The following is a 5,631-nucleotide window of genomic DNA, read 5'->3' as shown; positions in this document are numbered from 1 at the left end:
CTGGGTGACCTCCATTATACTGACATACAGGATTAGGGGAGAGCTGGGTGTCCTCCATTATACACTGCCATACAGGATTAGGTTAGAGCTGGGTGATCTCCATTATACACTGACATACAGGATTAGGGGAGAGCTGGGTGACCTCCATTATACACTGCCATACAGGATTAGGGGAGAGCTGGGTGATCTCCATTATACACTGACATACAGGATTAGGGGAGAGCTGGGTGTCCTCCATTATACACTGCCATACAGGAATAGGGGAGAGCTGGGTGACCTCCATTATACACTGACATACAGGATTAGGGGAGAGCTGGGTGACCTCCATTATACACTGCCATACAGGATTAGGGGAGAGCTGGGTGACCTCCATTATACTGACATACAGGATTAGGGGAGAGCTGGGTGATCTCCATTATACTGACATACAGGATTAGGGGAGAGCTGGGTGACCTCCATTATACTGACATACAGGATTAGGGGAGAGCTGGGTGACCTCCATTATACACTGACATACAGGATTAGGGGAGAGCTGGGTGACCTCCATTATACTGACATACAGGATTAGGGGAGAGCTGGGTGACCTCCATTATACACTGACATACAGGATTAGGGGAGAGCTGTGTGATCTCCATTATACACTGCCATACAGGATTAGGGGAGAGCTGGGTGACCTCCATTGCACTGACATACAGGATTAGGGGAGAGCTGGGTGATCTCCATTATACACTGACATACAGGATTAGGGGAGAGCTGGGTGACCTCCATTATACTGACATACAGGATTAGGGGAGAGCTGGGTGATCTCCATTATACACTGACATACAGGATTAGGGGAGAGCTGGATGACCTCCATTATACACTGACATACAGGATTAGGGGAGAGCTGGGTGATCTCCATTATACACTGACATACAGGATTAGGGGAGAGCTGGGTGATCTCCATTAAACACTATCATACAGGATTATGGGAGAGCTGGGTGTCCTCCATTATACACTGCCATACAGGAATAGGGGAGAGCTGGGTGACCTCCATTATACACTGCCATACAGGATTAGGGGAGAGCTGGGTGATCTCCATTATACACTGACTTACAGGATTAGGGGAGAGCTGGGAGACCTCCATTATACACTGACATACAGGATTAGGGGAGAGCTGGGTGATCTCCATTATACTGACATACAGGATTAGGGGAGAGCTGGGTGACCTCCATTATACACTGACATACAGGATTAGGGGAGAGCTGTGTGATCTCCATTATACACTGACATACAGGATTAGGGGAGAGCTGGGTGATCTCCATTATACTAACATACAGGATTAGGGGAGAGCTGGGTGATCTCCATTATACACTGACATACAGGATTAGGGGAGAGCTGTGTGATCTCCATTATACACTGACATACAGGATTAGGGGAGAGCTGGGAGACCTCCATTATACTGACATACAGGATTAGGGGAGAGCTGGGTGACCTCCATTATACACTGCCATACAGGATTAGGGGAGAGCTGGGTGACCTCCATTATACACTGACATACAGGATTAGGGGAGAGCTGGGTGACCTCCATTATACACTGACATACAGGATTAGGGGAGAGCTGGGTGACCTGTCAGCTCTGGCGCTGGGGGGTGGGGCTTATCGTTGGGGGCTTATCGCGGGGGGGGCGGGCTTATCGGGACATATCGGCTCCCTCTGTGCAGGATCCCCCACCAGCTACTCACCTCTCCCCCTGCTGCCTCCAGCTCCTCTGGTCCCTCCGTCCTCTTCTGGCTTCCGGTGCAGGCAGCCACCTGTCATACAGAGGCCGTCTGGACAGGAAGCCTCTGTGTCTCTGCCCAAGCACTGTTTCCTTTAGCTGTGCATGCTGTACGCACAGCTAAAGGTCTCTCTGGCCAGGGGATCTGGAACTTAGATTCCAGATCCTCGGGGCAGTCCTGAGGATGCAGGGGCTGCGGGCCGGGTACTGTCGGGCGCCCCGTGCGGTGGCCTGGCTCGCCCGCCCCTAGAAACGGCCCTGACCATTGTCTCCTCACTCACTCACTGTGCTGTACAGAAGGATATCACAGTGTATCATTTCCCTGCATGCAGCCATTTCGAGTAGTTACTGTGCTGTGTTCTGGATTAGAGAGATTAGTGGGGTGTTTATCAAGGTTACACTAGCATATTTGCAACAAGCATTTTCCTCTCCAAAGACACCATTGCAGCCACAGGAATACTTAGCCTGCATACGGGGGAAAGGCTTACGTAGACGATACCCCTGCCGAGCAGATGAAGGCTGAGCGTGAACAGAGGATAGAGTCCAAGCACAGGAGCAATTGTAAGGACCCAGGGCTAAGAACGCCCCCTATGGCACATGAACATTAAAGGCTGCATATTGGATTTGCCAATTCATACAAAAAAGTATCTTTAAGAAAAGAAAAAACGTATGCTTGGACATTTATAAGTTTGTAGGATTAGGGGTTTATTCATACTGGACACTAATAATGGCTGATCTTGGAATGGTCCAGGTGAAAATTCCTCCAGAGATTCCATGACAGCTGGAGCTGAAAAATAAAACAGAACAAATAAGGTCCATCTGTAGCACATTGGTCAGTGTCCCAGAGCAGGTTTGGTCCCTTAATAAGGATGATTGGCTGAGCTCTATTATGCTCAGCCAATTGCGGCTGAGCAGCTAATGACGCGCTGGAGGAAGGCCAGCATGAGGGAGGGTTGGAGCGGTCCGGCTGGCCTCCTGAAGATGACGTGTTCGACCCAAGATGGCGGCCGGGGTCAACAGCGATTCGGTGGGTATAATGCACCGCACTTCCGAGGTGGGGGGAACACAGGGAAGAGGGCCATTCACTTAAATAACACACATTACAAAGTTGTATAACTTTGTAATGTGTGTTATTTAGTGAATAAATGTTGAACGCCACACTACCCCTTTAAGGCCATTTTACAACTGGTCATTAGGGGTTAAATATACATATCTTTACACTTACTAGAAGGTGTGGGCAGAGGATCCACCTGTCTTGGACGCTGCTTGCGTTGTTGTCGTCGCTCTACAAAATAAAGAAGTTATGAAGATTGAAGAATTGTATTCCCCACTTGTGGACCTGGAAACTTTAAAACTTTTTCTGTCTTGTTCTCATCAAAGATGAAGGTTCTTGCTTTAACACAGCAATTTATGGGTGAGCTGGATTGTGTATATACACTTATTGTTATATGCTGCTGATTTTCACTTATTTTACGTATGGGGTGGGATTACGCTATTTCAGGTTTCACCTAATGCAGGAGAAAAGTTAGAATTGTCTCTGAACACTTACATACCGTACATATATTTTTTCCCCAAGATGTTACAGGATTATAAGTTCCAGACTTACTTTTGCACAGATAGGATACTTTCCATTATAAGTGATATTACACCTCAAGTCTGACATAGAATAAAGAAAATGAGATGGCTGTCCTAACCTTAAATAACCCAGGAGCGTAGCGAGGGGGGGGCAGGGGGGGGGGAAGCTGCCCCGGGTGCAAGGCTGGAGGGGGGCGCCGGCCTCCTTCATACACAGTGCCTTTCTGTCTGCAGCTTTTAAGTGACAGAGACCTGTGTAAATGAAGTCTGCATACACACACACAGCGTCCCTGTCACCTTAAAAGCTGCTGACAGAGAGGCGCTGTGAGTGCAGGAAGTTGTGGTGTAAGGAGCCTCCAGCTCCCTGGACATAAGCTCTGTACTTCAGTGTGATGAGGCAGTGGGGACACCTGATGATTCTTATGACTTCCTGTGTCCTGTGAGCCTGCAGCTCCAGCCTGCCTGTTTAGAATATTCAGCCCCACCATGCACCCCGGAGCCCCTCCCCCACCCCCTCACTAGGAGTTCAGGTCTCTTCCTGGGACCTTATGATGTCGGAGCAGCAGGGGAAAGGGTGGGAGAAGCTGCTGGTGCTAGCTACCATGAAGGAGGAGGTATGCATCTTCCCTACATTGAAAGTGAATGTTCTTGTGTCTGTTCATCTGTCTGTATTGAGGTCATGTTTCTGTATATGTGTGTCTGTATGTGTATCTGTATACATGCATATGTGTATGTGTCTGTATATGTGTATCTGTTATGTGTATGTATATGTATGTATGGATGTGTATATGTGCATATGTGTAGGTGTCTGTATATGTGTATCTGTCATATGTCTGTATATGTGCATGTGTGGATCTGTCATGTGTCTGTATACGTGCATATGTGTCTGTATATGTGCATATGTGTCTGTATATATGTGTATGTGTGTATCTGTCATGTTTCTGTATATGTATATGTGCATATGTGTGTATGTATATGTGTAAGCATGTGTCTGTATGTGTGTATATGTGCATGTGTGTATCTGTCAAGTGTCTGTATATGTGCATATGTGTCTTTATATGTGCATGTGTGTCTGTATATGTACATATGTATGTGTGTGTGTATTTGTGTATGTGTCTGTATATGAGCATATGTGTGTATGTATTTGTGTATGTGTCTGGATATGTGCATATTTGTGTATGTACTGTATATGTGTATGTCTGTATATGTTTATCTGTCGTGTCTATATATGTGCATATGTGTGTATGTCTGTATATGTGTATCTGTCATGTGTCTGTATATGGGCATATATGTGTATGCCTGTATATGTGTATCTGTCATGTGTCTTATTACAAGAATCAGATCTGCGCATGATACTAAGCAGGTGTTTTATAGTGGCCTTAAGTCCAGTGTGACGAGAAGTTTCTGTTTGAAATGTCCGGGAGAAGGGGGGGGGGGGGGGGGGGGCGCCAAACGGAATCTTTGCCCCAGGTGCAGGAAAAGCTAGCTACGCCTCTGAATAACCTCTTCTTGCCAAAGACAAAGGAATTAAATATTACTTTATGTGACAATATATCTGCTTCATTGGTTGATAACACATTCTCTCTGTTAAATTTTAGGGCATCGTGACTGCTCCATCTCTCAAGAACAAACAGGCTAGGCTGAAGTTGTTGGGGTTTTTTTTCAGTCCATTTAAAAAGCCACAGCAAGTAAGGAAATGAGAAGTTTATTTATAGCATTAAACAAAGGGAGAGCTGGATGCAGACAGAAACTAGCCAAGGCTCATCAAAGGTAAATGCTGCCTTTAGACAATTCCAAATAGATGGACATCATAATTAACACTGTGCCTATAACATTACTGTAAGCATGGCAGAGAAGCAAGAAGTTGTGCTTGTTTTTACATCTATTTCCTTACCTTCTAATGCATCTTGTTGAATATGGCTCTTTTGCTGTATTTACTGAGGAGATAAAAAAAGGCCAGACCTAGAGATATGATAGATTATTACATGATCACGAATAATGTTATCTAGTGTTGTAAAATCATGTTTTCCAAAACAAGCAAATATGTGTGCCCAGTGTGAATTAGTGTACTTAAAAAAAAACCAATGCATTTTTGGGTCTTTAGTTTCATGCTGTTTTTCAAACCAAAACTAGACATTAGTGATAAGCAAAGTTACAGAAAGTTTGGGTTCAGCAATGTTGTCCAAACCTGACCAGTCAACATTTGACTTCCGACGTCTGGAGAAGTTGGATGCAGCCCTGGGGCTGCTAGGAAAACATGGATACAGACGCAAGTGGCAGTTACACCTTTCAAAAAG

General features: G+C 45.7%; 1 long non-coding RNA gene across 1 annotated transcript; it reads right to left on the bottom strand.

Moving 5' to 3' along the window:
• Positions 1 to 2,462: 2,462 nt before the first annotated feature.
• LOC138794866 (uncharacterized) lies at positions 2,463 to 5,292 on the bottom strand. Its single transcript, XR_011363516.1, has 3 exons — positions 5,229 to 5,292; positions 2,985 to 3,044; positions 2,463 to 2,546 (listed from the first exon to the last, which is right to left on the bottom strand). It is a non-coding gene; the product is annotated as an uncharacterized lncRNA (long non-coding RNA).
• Positions 5,293 to 5,631: the final 339 nt, after the last annotated feature.

The sequence above is a fragment of the Dendropsophus ebraccatus genome, chromosome 6 (genome assembly GCF_027789765.1).
Source record: "Dendropsophus ebraccatus isolate aDenEbr1 chromosome 6, aDenEbr1.pat, whole genome shotgun sequence".
NCBI classification, from domain to species: Eukaryota; Metazoa; Chordata; class Amphibia; order Anura; family Hylidae; genus Dendropsophus; species Dendropsophus ebraccatus.
The sequence above is the reverse complement of the archived record's forward strand: the minus strand, read 5'-3'. Positions and strand labels throughout refer to the sequence as shown.